The sequence below is a fragment of the Cyrtonyx montezumae genome, unplaced genomic scaffold (assembly GCF_038088225.1).
Source record: "Cyrtonyx montezumae isolate F1298 unplaced genomic scaffold, pur_monq_1.0 scaffold_11, whole genome shotgun sequence".
Lineage (NCBI taxonomy): Eukaryota > Metazoa > Chordata > Aves > Galliformes > Odontophoridae > Cyrtonyx > Cyrtonyx montezumae.
Genome location: NW_027071837.1, coordinates 7,067,234 through 7,088,738, shown reverse-complemented (window position 1 = coordinate 7,088,738; position 21,505 = coordinate 7,067,234).

The window sequence follows — 21,505 nt, the reverse complement described above, 5'->3', positions numbered from 1 at the left end:
GCAATAATAAAGATAAAAGCTAACAGCTTTGGCGATTCTTCCCTCCAGCCAAAATGAGCTGGGGTCCAAGTACAGACAAGTGCAGAGCCAGCTGCCAACATACCAATGGTTCAGCAGAGAGACACTGTTAAAAGACCACGTGTTCAAAAACTTAATACCTTTCTACCAAGCAGAATATATAGATAGATAGATAGATAGATAGATAGATAGATAGATAGATAGATAGATAGATAGATAGATAGATAGATAATAAATTCATTCAGTCTAGTAAGTATCATAAAGCTCCATTTTTAATGCATTAGTCCTTTATTCTAATGAAGTCAATAAGTTAAATGAGTTACTGTCCTCAAGAACGGCAGTGGTTTACTGAGGCAGCTACATACGTGCACAATTTTAAACTTGTAGATAGTCCTACAGAGTTTATGAAATGTTAAAACTTAACAAAGACTTCATCTATTATATCCTATACAAAAAAAGAAAAGCAAACAAGATAGTTCAGCACCTCCACCAAACAGACTGCAGTTGCAATCGAAGCAAAGAGAAAACCATACAAAGAAAATAAAGTGCTGTAATTTGTAGTCAGCAGCAACAAACTTGATAGCAAAAGAAACAGATTTTTCTTAGAAGGAAAAGCCTTTCTACGACAAGGGACAACTGCTGAAAATAAAGCAAGATTAACCTGTCTCTCTTCTTTCTTCACCCGTTGCAGTGGACAGGAGAGAGATAGCACTTAACTTGTCTTAAAGCAGCCAGTTCAGAAAGAAAATCCTATCTATTTCATGATTGGAATCAACTTGTACCACAGAAAAGAAAGGTGGACCTGGAGAAGTGAGCTAATTCATCTTCATAAGCTGAAGTAGAGCCTGCTCTGTTTAAATTACTCCTGGAAATCGCCTGTAAGTCTGCTCATAAGTAGTGTAATGACAGACTCTAGGATCTCCCCAAGCAATCTAACCTAGGACATAACTATTTTTACAACTGGAATTTTCCCCTAAATGTCTAGCCTAAATCTTCCTTTCTGCAGTATAATTCCATTATTCTTTATCCTGCCCCCAGAAGCAGTAGAAAACAGATTATTTCCTTTCTCTTTGAAGAAATTTGGAGACATTTGGAGACACATCACACCCTCTTCCTCACAACAGACATTAAAATTCCTACCACTGTGCAGCCTCTATCACTTCTAACTATTTTGCCCACTCCTCTTGGTTATCCCAGCAGTGAGCTATGCTGCACAATACTGTAAACCCCATGTGAAATATACTCAAAGTACAGAAGGTCTGTTCTACCCCTTGCACGAAGACCCTGACTCATGTACTACAACAGGCTGCTTTTCCACAACATAATATTGCTGATAAACACTCAGCCTCTCACGTCAAACAAACTCCACAACTTTCACCAGAAATTCCCTGGTGTGTAATTAAACCAATGTGACTGTTCCTACCTTTACTTGGTGCAAACAGTGTGTTCAGTGGCCAGGAGCTGCAGCAGCACCTGTGTGGAGGCAGCAGCCAGGTGCAGCCAGCTCCACACCACAAGCAACATGTGGGATGCCAAAATGGTGTTATCATGGCAGCTGTGGGGGGACCCACAGCAAGATGCAGGGGGAGGTGTGAGGAACCTCACAGCTCTGGGGAGAGCTGCTGACAGAGGTACCATTTTCCATGGGAGCTCCTACTGCCTTGTGAGGTAGTGCATACCAACCCTGTTGTGGCGGCAGTAGCCTTGAGGGACCACGACTTGGCTTCTTGCACCAGGGCAGGGACTGTGGGTAGCGTGGGCTTGAGAAGGTGAAGGGTATTTGGTTGAGACTGAGGGAAGGGGAACAAAGGTGTTTATTTGAATGTTTGCATTTTGCTTGTATATTTTTTTAACTAATACCTAAGTTATTAATCAGAAGCTAGTGTTAATTGCCAAGTCAAAGGCTGTTACATCCTCAGCATTACCTAAGTGCAATACTTTCAATCTCTCACCACTAAATTGCATCCTATTCTTTTTCACACTACTTCTCCAAGTGCTGAAGGTCATTTTGAATTTCTATCCAACCAGAGGTAAAAAGCACAATATTAGTCTTTGGAACAAACCCCAAAATTACAATTATTTTTCCCAACCATTTGAATGAAGTACATGCAATAGCCGCTAAGAACAAAAGAGAATACCTTTTATATTTATTCTGCTGTACTGTGGTGTTCAAAACACCTCAAATGCTTGCATACAAGAATGCTAGATAGGGTAGAGAATACTACGGGGTATTTTTCCACTTGATTTACCAGAATTCAGATGCAGCCCAACTTCAAATGAATAGTACATAGGCTGAAGCAGTAGTCTTCCTTTCACAACCCAGTTTGTTACACTTCAGGAGAACCACACTCAATCTGAACTGTCCAGAAGAATTAATTAATTGATCTCATGAGACAGATTAAGAGATTAAATTAAAAGGTTAAATACGAGACTTTTGTGTTGTGAAACCAAATACATAGAAATGAAGAAGTCAGCAGGAAACAAACGTTTGTATTTTAATATCAGCATGCAACACACAAACTAGCTGACGATCATGTATCTTCTTGCAGATTCAGGGTGGGCTCATTCTCACTGCACTCAGGAGTAGCACCTTTGCAGACCTACAGCAGCTCAGGGGAACACTGAATTATGCAAAACAGTGGGGACACCTTCTGTGCAAGTAAGACATAAAAGTGCTTGATTTGCAAATAGATGTTGAGACAAGTATTTCCTTGTGGTATGCTCAAACGAAAAAGCAGCCATTTACTAAGAAGAAAGTAAGATGTATTTACTAATAAGCACATGCATCATGACATAAAACAAACAAAACAAACAAACAAACAAACAAAGAACAGCCAATAAACTGGGCTTTACAGAAGGCCTGTTGTGCTTTTCCTATGGTGTTGTTGTAGAGGAATGTCTAAAGGTACACTGCAGCAATAAACAGCATGATTTGCAAATGATTTCTCAGGCTGACTTTCTCTTTGACACTGTATTCTCCCTGCCTTCTGCACTCCTGGTTCCTCAGTGTAAACACGAGAAGCATTTTCCCAGTCATCTGAGCACATGTTCAGCATTAATACCAGGCAAGTTTTACCAAACAATTACTTGTGGACAAACACTGCAGTAGTTTTAATAATATTTACCTACTTTATAAGGGTGCTGTGTGTATCACTCAGCTAACGTAGAGACACATTAAAAACACAAAAGCCTAGTATAACCACAGAGCCAAAATTAATAAATTACTCTATTGTTTCTTATATTAATAGCATCTCCATACAGGATGCCCTCTGAAAAAACACTAATTTCTTGCTGTATTTCAAATGGTTACAAAACCCTGTACAATTTGATATTTTTCTAATTTTCAGTGCTCCTTGTAGTTTTTATTATCACCTGAACTCATTTTCTTTCTCATTTAAATGAATTTGAAAGAATACTCAAGGGAAAAAAAAAGTGTGAGAGAGAGAATTGCTTGTCATGCTGTTTCTCAGTATTCTATTCTGTAGCTCTGTACTGAAAATGTACTTCAGTGATTTTGGAGGTGTGAAAATTTTACCTGTGATCACACTAGCTAAGAAGGGAGTGGGAGTTGTCTTAAAATGGGATGTGTTGCTTTTGTTACATATTTTACTTTAAGATAATTCACAGTTGCTAGTATGAAAAAATATGTATATTATCTGCATCTACTTCTGATTCTGCATGAGAATATGGCAGTAAGTATGTCTCTACATGAAGCAATAAATGACGCACCACCCACATATCTTTTTTTGTTGCTGTTGTTAGCTTTTGTTTATGATTTAAACCAATAATCACACTAAACACTTGGAAATAAATGAAGCCTTTTCAGGCTGATTAAATTTGGCTGAATGCTTTAAACATGTGACTTCAGCAGATCTAATCATCCTAGGAAAGTCAGAGAATTAATCATGCAAATGTCTTCAGATATTTCAATTTGCAAAGCTATGTTCTGTACTGTGTGCTCTTCCAAAGCATAAATATTCTGTCTGAAGTGCAAACTGCAACTGTTTGGTAACTGGACAATAGAAAAACATATCAACTAGCAAAATATTAAGCCGGATGAGGTAATGTAATTATAAAGTTTTAAACAGAAGAATATAAAGTTTGCTGGAGATGTTTTATTATTCTAAGAAGTATAGCCCTATTGCCTGCAGTTAGGAATATAGCAAACGTCAATTTAGAACTTCGCTCCTTTTGCACAGAAGTTCAAGCTTATATAATTCATGAAATTAGACTTCTCTGTGCCCACAGCATATGAGCAAAATGGCTGTGCTTCCTAAATGATCCTTGTTCCCTTTTCTGGAGACAGGCAATTTCCACCAAATGCAGGACTCATTTACTACTCACAGTAGTAATTTTTACTTGTAATATTTACTACTCTATTTTTCTTAACTTCCTTTCTGTGTGAAGAAAAATTTTAAGATAAATGAATCATATGTGTTCTGTCTTTCAGTGAAAACCCTGTTTTACTTTGGGTTGAACCTTTCCTATCATCTTTTCTTTCCTGTTTCTCATATGACAGGAAAATATATCTAGATCATATATTTTGATGTTGCAGTTGACCTTCTCCAAAGCTTTCATCTGTTAAAGCAGTTGGAAAGGATAGAATAAGGTAGATAAAAAAAAAAAAAAACAGTTTTACAAAGCTTAACTGCTTTTTTTTTTTTTTTTTTTTACAATTTACCTGTACTTTATTGAAGCATATCTTTCTCATTTACATTAAAAATTGTATGATTTAGTAATTTTTAATACGCACAACTTTATGTCCACTCTTTTGAGTGCTATCCTTGATTAATCCACCTGGACACTGTTAGAACAAGTAAGGGTAAGGAAAACACAGTAGCCAGTACAGAAAATAAACTTTTTTAGCAATAGCCACAAAAACATGAAAATGAATGAATAAATAAACACAAAGAATAAATATTTTAAAGTTCTAAAATCTACCCTGTCTCTGACTGGGACTCAGCTGTGTGAAATGCACCCGACCAAGCAAACTTAAAGATAGTGTATTTGTCTTAAATTAGCTAATTAAACACAACCTGTGGTATTCAAAGGTAAGGAAGGACCAAAGGAGAGCTGGTATTTTAAAACTCCTCTGTTATCACAAGATGCCATTGTATAAGTGGCTCAAATTTGTCTTGCTTGCCAAAATAAGAAAGAAGAGTGGGGGTTATGAAAAGCAAGCTACAAAGTAATGAAGCATAGCAAGCTAATAAGACTTTCAAAAGATGAATACATAAATCATGAAAATAATAAGCAATACATTTGACTGGAGTTAAAACTCAGAAACTACATAATATTTATTTGTAGAAATTGAACTAGTTTGTTTACTGTAACTGGTGAGAAATGTAAGACAATCCTAGGCCTTAAAAACGTGAGTCTCAAAGCCAGTTTGTTTCTTCCTGTGCTTTCTTCCTAAAATCATGAAGAGTCTACTTCAATGACATTAAGGTTATGATGGAAAAATGATTCCAATAGAAGTCTATAGAGATCTCGTTAATATGCCTTTATGATGTGATATTATGACGGCAATTCAATTTCATTGCAGGCCTAATGAGACCATGTTACAATGTCAAAATGAAAGGAAATCATATCAATCAACTTATAGTACCCTGAGAGAAAGAAAACCTAAAGAAATTAACCCCATTAAAAACTATTTTAAAACAACATTAAGATTTAGTGAATTCAGAATTGCTTTGCATTGTTAGTTTAATGCTTTGGGTAGAAACTAAATTTGGCGCTGATTTATAACCCATTAAAATATACTGACATCAGGGGACTTGATGGAGGTTTAAGGAAATATAAACACAAAAATATTAATTGTGAATACTGTAGTTATGTAAGGAATGAGGCAGAGTCTATCTTCCAGCTAAAATTCTACTTTATGAATAAGCAGAATTTCAACTTTTGTATCTTTAAAAGATGGCAATTAAGCTACAGCATCTAAGCATTTAGCTCCAGGATTTCAACTCCCCTGACACTGTATATCGATTTGTATTAAGCACCGTACATTTAGGCCCCAAACTGCAAGACCGAACAGAATTCAAGTGTAAATTTCTTACTATACAGAGATAAATATGCCATTGCCAACAATGAAGCACGCTCAGCTGGAATGTTATAATGGTCCTTGAAAAGCAAGTCTTATGCCAAGTACGTCCTGTAAAAAACGCCACCTACCCAAACATATTATGGATATGCTAGCCAGCACGCAAGGCGAGGGTGAGTACATGCACTTTAAAATAAAAGGTACAATGCATTTTCAAATAATGGTTTTTACCTCGATACTAACAATGACATAAATTTTAGACTTAGCAAGGTATTAGCACCAAATACTTTGCACGTGAACCAAAATACTGTAAAAACATAAGCTTTCCTGGTGCCATCCTTAGTCTTTCACAGAATGTTTTGTTTGTAGTAAACACTAACTAGCAAAATCTCAATTGATTTTTTCTCGTAATACTGCTGAACTTGCAGAGGTGACATTTTGTCATCACAGAATTCAGGGAAGTTGACAGAAGGAAAGTCTGAGCCATTCCTAAAACAAAAACCTGCTTGTTTCTATTTTTGCTTCTCCTTGATTGATATACATGTACACACACTACAGACATACAGAGAACCTTGTTGAAGACAGTTGGCACAAAACTGATATTTTATTGAAGTTTTACTGTAAACAGTAAAAAAATTCTTTGTTTCCAGCACCATTATTTATTATATGAGATACTGTACTGCCTAGAGGCCCTACCTACATTGCAGGAGGCACTGTACAAATCAGAACAGAAACAGTCCCTGAAAAAAGATCAGACTCCAGAGGTTTGTTATATTTTTGTTATTTTTCACACACAGTCTATGCCCAAGGCCTAAGAAACTTCAGCCTTGTGTAAGCATTTTCTTGTATCAAAGTGGATTTTAAAAATGAAAATCAAATGCACCAAAAGCACATCCTGTCATTTCAAGAAAAAAAATATTCTTTCTACAAATGTGATGTTCACTCATTTATCTCGTCTAAATATAGATTCTCAGATAACTTGTTTATATTAAATCCAAAGTTACTGTACATTTTATGAATTCACTAAAATACTAAGGCAATCCCAAATGTCAGTAGCAATAAGCACTACTTAAAATCAGCATTAATATTAATTGAATATTGTTTTTAAATTTTCATAAATACAGTTTTTGTTGTTGTTATCTGCTAGGAAGATTTGCAACAGCTTAGAATGGATCCACTGAAACCTTACGTGTTTTGCGAAATAAAGTTCACTATAACTTTACTACTGTTAAAATATAGAGATGATTGCCAACACTACAATGAAAGTACAAAAGAGAAGTACAACACTGTAATTATAAGGTTATAAAGTAAAAAGTGATATTCTATCCAGGCCATAAAAACGTGATCTTTGAGTTTGGGTATATACACCTTAGTGGTTAGACTGAAGAATCAATGAAGAAATAAGAATGTACAAGCCAAGTGCTTTAGAATTCAAGTTAATGTCTTCTGGTTCTGTCAGTTAACTTTATCTACTGATGCCAAAATTTGGAGACATCACTCTTAACTTTTAGCCTGCCAAAAAGGGTTCCAGTGTGGAAAAAGGTCACTGAGCATTATTAAATACATATGCAAAACTACAACTTTCTGGTAAGACTGTATGTTGCATCATGTTATATCTTGATCACCTCTGAGACTGCCTATCCACAGCAGCCTTGCATCTCTCTGGTAATTCTTCTTTTACTTGTGTCAGTCTGCTACTCACTAACACACTTACATATGTGATTTTTGTCTTTATTTCCATTTGCTTTCAATTTCACTCTTTCCAAAAGCAATCTAGTCAGTGTTTCACTTATGTCCTACTATTGTAATATACCAATGTTATCTTTCTTCTAACAAGTTTCCAACAGTTATAATGTTTCCACAAGCTCATTTAAATCCAAGTTTTCCAACAGCTTTCCTCTGACTTATTTGCTTAACTCTGCATATATATATACTTAATTCAAAGGTTGTATCAACCTAAGGAATGCACTCTTACAATGTACACCAGCTTTTTCTTAGTCTTTTGTCTACATTTAATTTTAATGCCAGCAATTCAATTTTACTTTGATTCCTCTTATGCCTTCTCCTTTATTTCAAAAGGTTCTCAATTTCCTAACGAAGACTATTTATTTTCCACAGAGAATACTAATTTCCGCAGCTGCACATTCAAGTGCTGTGTCTCCATGTCTCTGTCTGGCCCTGAAAACTTTTCAAAGGACATTATGGGATATGTACTTTTCAACCCCAGCACCCCTTCTATTTTTTCCTGTGTCTGGCAGAAAACATCTAAACATAAGCCGTTCCTCTGTATAAAAGTCCTAATAAGAACAGCTTAGGAAGGTCTATATGAGTTGCTGTAGAACATTTCTGTCATGACTATTCTGCCAAATATTACCACCACCTGCAAATACTGAAGTGTGTTTACTGTTCTTAGTTTAATGATTTAACATTTACTGTGTGTTTAATTTTTGTCAAATATTGGTAAATCAATTAAAACAATATAATGCCACTGGGAAAAACATGATTTGCAAAATAATTATAAGCAATTGGCACCAGATGTTCTATTTCTGCAAAATTTGCATTTTAAATTTTATAATATTTCTATTTTTCTTCCTGGTAAAACGCTTAACTAATCATACTCAAAAGGTTGTGTTTTTATTTTTCTTAGCTTAGATATTATTATATTGTATTCATAAGGCAAAGCTCACATCTTATTTCCAAAGCCAGGTAAACTTAATAGTTGTATCCCCTACTAGACAAATGCAGTGCCTCTTTCATCTGCTGATCTATCAGAAATGGAGATAAAGAGCGTATTTCAGAAATACTGCTCTGCTATACCTGAAGCCAAGTAGAATCATGGAACTTACAGAATCTTCTCCTACATACACGAAACCTTGAATATTCCTGCCATGTCTGTTTGATGTTCATAGCTCATCTAGTTTCATCCAAAGAAGTAATTTTATCTAAAGCACTAAATAATTTTAGCAACAATAAAAACTTTCTGATAGATGGAGATCAAAATTCATGTGAATCAGAGATTTATTTTGACTTTTAGGCTCATGCATATGAGAGAGCCTGTTCCAAGTTTCAATTCATTTTTTTTTTAATACTAGTGTAAATTCTTTCTGAGGTCAGAAGATTCAGGGAATTTCGGAGTGTGAGCTCTCAAATATGGAGTTTATACTTTTCAGTTCTCTGCGTGAGAAAGATCAATCGTACAAAGAAAAAAATATTTTGCTTAGATTTAAGTTCATAAACTTAAATAATGTTTGTTTGGAAAACCTCAGGAAACTACATAGTCTTATTTCTTTGTTTTTTATTCTAAGAGTACATTCTGTACATTTCCTTTTTACTTTAGGTTTACAATAAGCACTAAACATAGCTGTAGGCAAAACAAAAAAATAAACACAACACAGCACGAGCTGGGAAGACCTTGAGAAACACTATAGTACCCACTCCTGCCACCACATTAATAAGAGCTGGACAGTAAGAATTCTAGGCAATGAACTCCCCTTAGTTATTTAAGATATTTAACTTCCCCTAAAAAAATCAAAAATCTTCAGCAAGTCTTCCTAATTATTCTTGCTTTATTGTCTTATATAAGATTTTAATACAAACTATTCACTGATGAAATTTCTATTTATTTATTTTTAATTCCAGATGTCAAATAACTCTTCAGCATTTATCAGCCACTAAAAGGCAGCACCATGACATAGTGATAACCAAAAGCTAGTTTTCCTCAGGGTATCATTTAATCCCAAGTTTTCTATCAATTCAAAATTGTCGCCTAAAGAGAGCTTTGGTAATAGCCAGAAATCTTAACATCCTCTGGATGGTAGGATTCTGCAGAGACTCTATTAAAAGAGATTCACATGTAATGATTTCTTCCATTTCCAAAGGCAGGTAGAAAGAAAAATCCAGGATGCTATCCCACAGAGAAGAGAAATAAACATTCACATGGAAATCGCGTTTCAAAAAGCTTCCTTGTCCAAAGGAAGCACACCAAGAGCAGGAGTTAAATGCATTTACAGATTACAGAGACCACCACATAAAGAAATTTGTTACCCAGTCTACATGAGGTTGACTAATATGCTCAGGTGTGAGTGCAGATGCATTTTAATACACTTCACAAATGTAGTCATAGTTGCATGGGTTTGTAACTTACAGGACCTGGAAAAAGAAAGAATATATTTACTATCTATCTTCAATTACTTTACTATGCTCTCAGAAATCTTTGTATCAAGTTAATCATGATGTAACAGAAAGAAAAATATGCATTTGAGATGTGCTTCTGAAAAGTGCAGGTCCAGCTGAAACACAGCAATATCTACCCTCAGTAAGAAACTTATCCATATGACCTGCCTATCTAGTACAATGTTCCTGGCACTCATCACTGACATGTCTCTATACTAGGACTGATATTCTAACAGTAAATTATTATCTTCCATGAGAAAAGGCGAAATCCTTTTGTATAATTGTTCATACTGCTATAAATTATCCTTTGGCACATCTAGTGTGGTTGAGTCATCATCCCTGGATGTGTTTAAGAACCATTTGAATGTGGTGCTCAGGGACATGATTCGAGAGTGGTTGTTAGAGTTAGGGTAGCATGGTCAAGTTGTGGTTGGACTCCGTGATCTTTGAAGTCTTTTCCAACCTAAGTGATTCTATGATTCTATATTAATTCAAAAGAAAAGAAAAGCATTTGCAAAGATGGTAAAGGCTCCACAGGTCTGACAAAAAAAAAAAAAAAGAAAAGAAAAAAAGATTCAAAGCATGAAATTCTTGTCCCCTCAAAATTATGCTCCTAAAATGGCATTAAAAGTTTTACTACGTGCCAGATTTCACCAAACTCTCAGACTTGTTAACAGTTACTAACAAGGTACAATATCAGTTATATTACTCTTTTTGTAATTTTCAAAGCCCTCCTATTCACCTATTTCTCTAATTTTTATAGAACAATTTTTGACTTCTTAGCAAAACAACCTCTAATTCAATTATTGTGATTGTGTATTATCAGGTCACACTAGAAAGATACTTATGCCAGTATTTTATAGCAGCAAATGACCATAATCATATATACTTGACATACATAATAATAACACCGCTTTTCAGCTAAGAGTGAGGAGGTGTGACTGTTGAAGTATGCCATCTCATATTTTCTACAGTATATGATTTAAAAAAAATTAAAAAATCACATCTCCCTCCTCCTCTGATGTCCTCAATAATTTCCTCCACCAAGCATTTTTATTATTGCACTCTATCCTAATTAATTCTTAACTTTACTTTCTCCATTCCATCTATAGGTATAAAAGCACTGGGAAAAATCCTCAGTGAGATGCCAGATAACTTTTCTTCAAACTCTTGCAGATGTAAATTTGTTCACACAAAATACTGAACCAAAGACTGATTTGAACAGCACTATATATATTTGTATTACAATAGAAGTGACACCTCTCCATGTACTGAAGATGAGCTCCATCAAAATCACAAAATTAGACTTGGGAGTGTACAGAAGCTGGGTGCTTGCATTTTTACTCTCAGTGACAAGACTGTACAAGTAGCTACTGATCTGCTGCATGCCTCCTGAGATCAGGCACTCAGAGTCTACTATAAATTCAGCACTTTCCTCTTTCACTAGGCAAAAGAATACCTACAGTGTATGTGTAAGCAGAGAATACAGAAAGATGAGAATCTGAATCCAGAAGTTCAGTTAACAGATTTCCAGTTTTATTTCACTACCTTTAAAAAAAAGTAAGTTAATAATATATTTAACGTTTTGAACCAGCATATTCAACATAAACAGCTGAAATCTTGTCAAAACCTACACCAACAAGAATCAATGGATTTGTCTGCACAACAGTTAGCTGACAGCGATATAAGCAATTCTAGTCTGGCATCTTATAGTTAAACCAAATTATCAGTAATATTCAGTGAGGCTGATTGCAGGTGTTTGGGTTTTTTTGTAAAGCAGCTCATTGTTCCTTTGATGACCTTAGTTCAATGCAACCAGTATTCATCACCAATGACATTCACATGATATAAATCAGAATACATAAAAAAATAAAAGAGCAGTATTTCTTAATTCTAGACAGAACTGAGAACTCTGTCCTGTCTAGGAAGAGTCTGTTCATCCAAGCCCTTTAGATTTTAAACTAGGATGTTGAAAATTTTGTAAACAATGTGCTTGATTACTTCTTTCCATTTTTTAAAGACAATAATAAAAAAAGCAGGATGCTAGGCTACAAGGTATCTAACTAATCAATCTGTACCAGGAAGACTGCAGTCTATCAGATAAAACAAATAAAACAGTTTCAAGACTTACACCAGACACTTGACGATAATTACATTTCTTTAACTTGGAATTAAGACTATTAAAGTAACAAGGAGGAAAAGGGACAATCTCAGGTAATAACAGAGACATGGACTTCCGTTTACTGGACCCTAAATATTTATTTAAAAATAACAATCTATATTCTTACTGGCTTAAAAGAATAACTGCCATGAGAGGGGATGAAAATTAGTAATATCATTGTAACTAAAACCCAGATAGCAATGTCACACTGCCCATTTTAAGACAGAAACAAGAAAGCACCCATATTGGAAAGCATTCAAGATCCACTGTGGAGTTCCATTAGTCAGTAACCGATGCTTTCAGAGCTATACAGACATCTGTCAAATTAAAACATGATGATTTCAGCAACCAGTACACTACCAAGAAGTGCCACTAGAATCCATAAAGCAAGTTTCTATTAACACTGAAGCACATAGGTATGAATAAAATAAATTTCTTAAATGTTCCTTCTTTCTATCACAAAAAGATGTCATAGGCTTTTTCCTCCTCACAAAGATTTCCTTACATCAAAGAAGATATTTTGTCTGAACTTGACTCAAATATTGGTAGGTTACCTAGACTAAAGGAATCAACTTCAATATGAAGACATATATTCTATGTAAAGGATTCAATGTAGACTGCTTTCAGAAAGTATTTTTCTTTCACTGAAAAGTGAATGATATCATCATTAATGTTGTAATCTTATTATAGTGACTTTTTTATTATGTATTTACCATTCTTTTACATTTTATAATAAAAACAAGTACTTAGTTAAAAAACAAATAATTTATCATCAGCCCTAAGAAGCCACTTTTCAGAACATCTATCCTATTCTTTCTGCTATATTATAAATCATACACATTTACTATAACCCTGTTTGATCTACAATTTCTGTCATTCAATAATTCTACTGTACAAAAACAGGCAGTTGAAATTTGAGATAGTACTTTAAGGACCTAGAATGAGAGAAAAAAAAAGAAAAGAAAAAGGAAACCAATAAAAGCAAGCGGCTATCAAGTCTACATAAATTAATCAATATCCAAAGTTAGGTTTGGGTTGAACTCTAAGGGAAAGACAAAATTGTTTTGTTCCTAACTCATTCACCGAGTACTGTCATATCTTGTATAATAATATCTGATTCATTCAGAAATGACATTTAGTGTCACAAAACCTGAATTGTAGGCAATCTCAAGCATTCTTTTTTTTTGAGAGACAAAACATCCAAAATTTACAAATACAATATACTAAAAGTTAACATGACCAAATCAAACTGTCTTGTCTCCCTGTGTCAATTCTTTTCTTGACAGTAACACAAAACGACAGAAATATTACTTATATGAAAGTCATAATCCTTATGCTTGTGTGTGCTTTCACTTAAAACAGTACTTACTATTGACGAAGAGACAAAGAGCTCCCCTGTGAAGGGCAGTGTGTATTTCTGTGCAGTTATCCCGAATTGTCAGATCTATGTCTGTGTGTACTTTTGAGTAGCTAATACAACCAACATTAGATCAATTACATTTGCTGTGACTTTAGTCAGTCTTTTAATTCTCTTGGAAGAGAACACTGGGTTGAACAAAGGAAAGTACTATTCTGGGCTCATTTCATTTTTTTTTTTTTTGCTGTTCATAATTTTGTCCTCACATTTTCTGTTAGATCACCTTCCTTCACATTCCACCAGAAAATTTTGTTAGACATTTTTTTCTCCTCAAATTACTTCAAAAAAGCTTAAAAAAATATTCCTTTACTACAAATCCCTTCTCTGCAACAAAATTTAAAAGCCAAGTCTGCCTTATTTGCTCCCAAACGAATCAGCTGGATTGTGGATTTCTTTTCTCATGGAACTTTAATGCTTTTATTTTCTTGCAAGTCTTGCTGATTACATATGTAAGGAGTATTAATAATTTTGTATACCTTCCTGTAAAGATTAAGGAATCTTTATATATACTGTGGAGCATTTAACAAAACATTTGGAGCTTTGGATGCGTCAGATTTTAGGAAAAAGCATTCTTACTAGTCTGAAAAATTAAATGAATGGGAAACAACACAATGGAAAGTCTAATACAAAAGAAGCTTGCAGTTATCATATATATTCCTAGACTGAGCTAATAATAACTGGAAGCACCTCTGCTTTATGACTGACAAGGCATATCACAGTATTGCTTAAGAGTTTGTTTAGAAGTGGTTGAAAGGATTATTAGTTTGCAGCGACTTAAGCAAGCTCAGGAGCATCATAGGGCGCTATATTTCAGAGTAAACTGTATAACTACTGAGCAACCAGTAGTAGTCTTGAACTTATTTCATTGTCACAAATGTTCAGGTATATTATATCTGCAGTATCTCCTTTCCATTTCAGTTATACAAAAGAGGATATGACAAAAAGAGGGCTTTCACCTTTAAAATGCATTCAGAAATAGAGGAAGTATCCCAATGTCTCAGAAAGAAAATATAACTCTGCTCGAGTCTGAACAGCAATTTCAATTTGATACAGAAGATACTGATAGTGATGCTCAGAAGCTAAATCTGTATTTAATAATTTCTCACAAGGCTGAGAAAGAAGAAAAAACAAACAAAAAAGCCCTATTGAGATGTGGCAAACAAATCTGTTAATCTGCTCTTAGAAGTACTAATCACACGTTCCTACCAGGATACATGACAAATGATTTGGTAGGATGTCAGAAAAAAGAAAAGCACAGCTAACTTCCAATTGACCTACAACATGCACTTTTCCAACACAAAATTGTATGAGCAATAATTTTAAGTCAAGTTGACAGATCTGAGTCAAAATCATCACAAACTTCAAAAACAAGTATTTAAGGGTTATATTAAATAGCCTCAAGACCTCTAATGCACCTTCACCCCTTTGCCACTCCTCGAATACATTAAGGGAAAATGCTGATAAAAAGGACTTTAAAGCTGCACGTGCTACCGAGAAAAAAAGTCAGAGGATAGAAGTGTCAAAACTAGCCTGAGGTCTGGCAGCTGACAATAACAACCTGTAGAGAAGTGAGCTGGGAGGCTCTCCAGAATCATGGGGGAGTATATGCACTGTAAAATAGCAATACATTTACTACTGTCATCTAACTAGTCATACTAGTGGTTGCAAATATTTATTACAAAACGCTAAAGATTTTGCATAAATCAATAATAATCAATGTCAACAGTGAAGTTACAATTAATGCACATTACGTCACTATCAGATGCACAATTTTTCTGTTTGATGAAGCAGGGCTCATCTGCCTAATGACTTATCAGGTGCTCCATGGTTCAGGTTAATCTGAAATTCTGCCTTTGGGACTGGTTGCAAAAGCGTCTAACAGATTCTAATTAACTCGACCTTCTTTGTGTTGCCACTTTTCTTTTTTAAAGGTCAGCACCTTTGCAGCATGCTAGTTATGTTATTAATTTGTTAGCATTGCTATGCACAAACAACCCGATCTCTTTCGCACATATGTATAAACAACCACTACGAAACTAAGAGACACATGGCAGCACAACATCTAAATGCTTTTGTTGTTGGTTTTTTTTTCCAGCTATTACACATGCTTTACTTTTAAAATAGTAGTGGTCTTAATGCTTGTTTGTTATTCCTGAAAATAGAAAATGTTAATGCAGATACCATCATCAACACTTTCTTGCCCACACCCTATCCTTCAACTCTGGTTACAGCTTGACATTAAGAAAAGGTTAGTTTTCACTTTCTTAATAATTTCATGAAAAAAAAAAAATCAACAAATTTGACTATAGTTCATCTAAATGCAATAGATAAAGCTTTACTCTTTCTTTCCTTCCATCTTTTCAGTGCAATAAAGTGTAGTAGGATAACTAATCATGTGTTAACTAGCTCCCCTTACACTCCAGAATGTGAAATATGATTGTTCACTCTACAAATTTTGACCTGTGTGAGGTTACTATGAAAGCACTCTTGCTCTACTACCATTTTCATACAAAAAGCACCCTTAGAGACCTTTTTTATTTTATCAGACTCCATAAAATAAAGTTTACTGGGAAAAAGCACCCTTATAGTTCTGCAAGTTGCTTACCTTACTCCCTTGTAATATCACTCATCCTTCTAAATTATTGGACATAAATCTCAAGATCTGCTTCTAAGCCTTCAGAGTATTGCTATCTTCTTGCTAGAGTTTTGTGTTTCGATTATTTTTACTGTTTTTAGGAAGAAGTAAGGATGTAAATAATGGTAAAGGTGTAGTGAGAGGATATTAATTTCAGATAACAAAGTTTTTCCATGTGGCTATAAGAGAAAACTTCATTTCAGCTGGATTTCTTCATGCTAACACAAACCCCCCAAAACAAAGAGACTTAAATATACACAGTTACAGAGAGAATACATGCTATTATCCTAATTTGAAAATGAAGCTGTCAATTAAAAGAAAAAAACAAAATGGGATTAAATCAGAGTAAGATGCACTATCTGAGCTCTCTATTTATATCTTCATCTTCCTTCCTCCACGGTAAGAATAGTGAGAATCTATTTTACTGCAACCAGAAGACTTTGATAGAATTGCTAAACTTAATCATATTGCACTTTTCTAGTTAAGATAACAATCCTAGGGTTATAAATAACTCGTGTTTCTCAGGTCTTCCTCTTCTACAAATTCCTTACTCTATAAGATCCTAAGAGCTCAAGATATAAATGAATATACAAGCTTTCTACTTAAGTATGGGTGACTAAGTTTTCACTTTGTACTGCAGCAACTTAATACGTGCAGTTTTGCTTTGTATTACTTCACTAAAGTAATTCTTTAAGCCTACACAGAAAAGTGATAAGAGGAGATAAAAAATGAAATTCAACAGAAAATCTGAATTAAAGATCTTTGATGTCTTAGGTACAACATTACTGGTTTATTATTTTCTACTCAACAGCCCACACATTAGTCCTCTGAAAGTACTGTATAATACAGAATTAGCTTTGTGTTTGCCACCAATTACTGCAAGCAGTGAGCAGAAGGCAGTCAGCAAAATCTATGGTATTTTTTTTTAAAGGACAAAGCAAAATTGGAATGGTCTTCTGCCTTCATGAGATTAGCTGCATTGATTCAGCTATATAAGACCTTTCACCAAGGTTACAAAAAAAAAAAAAAAAAAAAAAAAGGAAACACATTGACTCAGACCAGAGTTACAGCATTTTGTCTGTAAAACCAAAGTTAAGTTTATATCAGGTTTTTGTGAGCAGTTATTTAGCATACTTACTGGTTGCCCGAACTATGCGTATGCATCAATACTGGGCAAGCTTGCCACAAGCAGACAATTAAAAACACAGCAAACTTGCAGGATCAGCTTACTGTCATCTTAACATTTTAGAGAGATCTGAGTTTGTCATGGTCAGCACTTTGCTAATTAACTGTACTCTGACTATTCTGCAGAAATGATATTTTAGCTTATAAAGTATCAGACAAATATTACGGTCAAATAAACTTACACTGCAAAATTATTAAGTCAGCGTCAGTCTGCTGGATCTTACCTTTAAAATGTTCAGAAAATGTCCAAATGGTTGATTACATTAATATTATGCAGATTCTCAATATGAATGCTGTTGGACACGTACTGAAGTTTATACCTATTTCAGGTCTTAAACATCCAAATCCTTTCAAATGATCATTTCAAATCAAGGCTACTAAAATGCAAGTGCTTCAATATTTTTACTAAATATTTAAGAACTAAGACAAGATCAAATGAAATTCCTACAGATTTGCCTACAAATTTCTCATCTGTTAACTTTAAAGTGAAGATGCCCCTTGCTTATAACTCTATGTAATTCAAAAGATAAAAAGCAGTAATCATTGGAGCAGTGCTGGAATTAGGTCCTTTGGGATTATTCTTACTAAAGCCTGATATTTTCTGGTTCTTATTTTAGTTTATTGACTCAGAAGAGAGGTCAATAAATGATATGTGGCTTTTTTTATTTTTCTTTTCCCCTCTATTATCTGATAGAGTCTCTTCACAAAGTCAGCCTAACTGTAAAGTAATTCTTTGTCACATTGAGAGTTCTTACTGGATTAGTCTGCTAGGATTTTCTACTAAAAGTTTTAGAATGTAAAAAGTGAGAAAAAAAATTCTTATGTTTTAAAGACAGTCAAAACAATCCTGCAGGTAGCAAGCTGGTGCATTTGCTGAAAGCAAAAACAAAACTCTGACATAAGCGCTGAAAGCTGAAAGGTAAATTATGCTTGCTGTGTTTTTGACTTGAATCCTGCATGTATGATCAGCAGCACTCAGGCTCACAGCAGGGAGGTCTACATAAGAGAGGGAAAACTAGGAAGGTGGCTTTAAAGAAGGCACAGAAAAATGTACTAAATACAAATTCTAGACAAGAGGGTCCACACAAGATTCCCTCCTTTAGAGGAGCAGAGTGAAAAGCATAGCAGAGCATGAAAAGGACATGTTTGCTTTGGAATACTTGCTCATTGTAGACAATATTTTCTCAGATATTCTGTTTGGAAATGGACAAAAAGAGGGACACACTAAAGAAATCACTGAGATAAGGTAAAGAGCAGTACTGGAAAGAATAATTCATCACAGGATTCACTTGATAGCAATACAATTAAACTATATGGGGGCAGTAGGTACAGCACCATCTCAACCTGTAAACAAAGATTCAGAATGTCTTCGTTGAGATGACAAAGCTGTAAAGATGCTCCAACAGAGCTTACTCAATGGACAGCAGTCATTTCTGCTTCATCACTGATTCAAAATTGAAGACTGAATTAATTATGAATTTTTAAAAGCAGTTCATAATTTGGAGGTAGGAGGAGTGATCAGAATCCAAAAATAGTTACAGAGGAAAAAAGAGCAGCTGCTCTTTACAATTATATAAAAAAGAAATGAATTCTAAAACACAGCTGTTTGTCCATGAATTAAACTCAGCAGTCACTCAGACATTTCTCTAAGATTGCTAGTCCAGGCTTAAACACACATCCCTACTTGAGAGCTTCTTTTCCTGTCAAAATAAATGGAACCGATAACTTAAAACTGCTTAAGCAGCTTGGAAGGTCTCAGTCTAACTATCATTTAAACAGGTAAACTGTTCCTTATCCCATAGCATAATAAGGCCTTTATTGTCACAGAACTGTGTTTTGTTTTTCTTGTGCATCAAGACCATTTTAAAAATAGTAGAATTTTAAAACTACCTTCTGGGCATGATAAAAACTTCAGTCCTGGGGTAAGGCATAGTCTGACAAACTCATCCCCAATCATTAGAAAATACAGAGAGGGTATAATAAATATCCATTGAATTTTTTATGCATGAGAGAAAATACAGATAAGAACAGATCAGTGAACTTCTCAGATTTGCTTTTTCTTTTACAAAATTTCATTACAGGGAATATCTAAAGATACTGTTCACACACACTTAAAATCATACGCTAATTTAATCCACAACACTCACTGAATTGATCTCTTCAGAATGAACTACTTAGGAGCCATGAAAAGTGTTAGGTTACACTCCATTTCATGTGTAACCAGATCTACTGTATTCAGTCTTATTTTATAAATGAGAAGAACCCTAATTTGTGTAGTTCACTAACATACCACTACTTGCTAGCCTGATTTGTTCTACACTTTTCTTATGCATGGCCTATAATATTTCACATAATCAAAACTATGTTGTAAAAATGCTTCTCAACAGATAACAGTATGCAAAAAGAAGGTCAGGTTCTATACGTTAAGAACAGATCAGAGAACTTTTGCCTACTAAGAGACAAAGCTAGAAATGGAAGATTCCTCTATATACAAACATTACTGTTTGCAACTGACAGGAAAAAAGTGGTCACAAAGTCTGTTAAATAAGTAAGAATAGTTTTGTCTTTCCTGCTTCATTTCTCAGAAGATTCCTGGAAATTATAGTTCTGTATCTGGCCTAAGATAAATGTTTTGTGAACGTAAGAAAGGAAAATGTAGATCGTAAAATCCCTAATTATATGCTCAGATCACCTAGATAGGTAAGCAAACAAGTTACATGCCATCAGTGAAATACTGAGAAGCCCACAAAGCTGAACAGACTGCAAGAATTAACTATAGTTCAGTCATAATGGATAGTACTTGATAAGATGAAACTCTCTCATATATTAATTACATTCTTGTGAAAACCGAAGAACTAACAAGCAATGCTAATGGGTTTTTGGATTCTAAACTCTAGGAGAAAAACAACAACTATTTTTCCAGAATGTAAGTTATTTGGCTTATTGAGTATTAATACTACCAAACAAAAAAGTAGACATTAAAGAACTTCTTTTTTTCCTTAGAATATTCCACAGTACTGAGAATTACTTCTGACCTGTGTTATACCTCTATGTTTTGATATTAAAAAAAAAAGGAAAAAGAAAACCAAGAATGAATCACAACTATACTTGAATGCAAAGATGACACATTTTACAGAAAACAGGCTTACTTCCACAATCAGTTCCTTTGAGGGAAGATAATAGGTTTCTAATGACCTAATTAATTTTACACTAAGTGTGTTTTGCAAATGTAGAAAGTTAGACAGCAAATTGCTGTCTCTGCTTTGGTAAGAAATGATTGTCTCCAAACAGATCTGTAAACTGAATGTACAGTAATTCATGCTGACAGTTTATTCTAATTACAGCTGAATAAAATGGTTCATCTGAGATACCAAATTCCACTGCAAGTTCCACTTTGCTGGATACAAAGTAAAACAAAAACAAATTATAAATCCAAGCTAATCCAGCTGCAGCCTCCTTCATTTTCAGAGCATATAATGCTAGCGAAAGGTACAGTTCGACACAAGTCTTCTGATGCTGATGTAGAAAATGAAAATATGCATATTTTTTAAATAAAGCTAATGGATATGTGTTCATTCATTTTAACACATTCATTTTAGTGCTCAATATCTTCCCCATGACTGCTCCTCCCATGTTTTACCCCCTCAACTCTTCACCATCTTTTAGGACTTCTTTATACACTCTTGAATAGTTTTACGCCTTTCATACACCACAGTGTCCAAACTGCACTCAGTGCTCAAGGTGAGAATATGCAAGGCAGAGCAGAGTAGAACTTCCATCACCTGGTTGGCAGTATTTGCCTGATGCACCCCAGGATATAACTGTCTATTTGCCTGTCAGTGAACACTATTGTTCACATCCAACTTGCTGCAG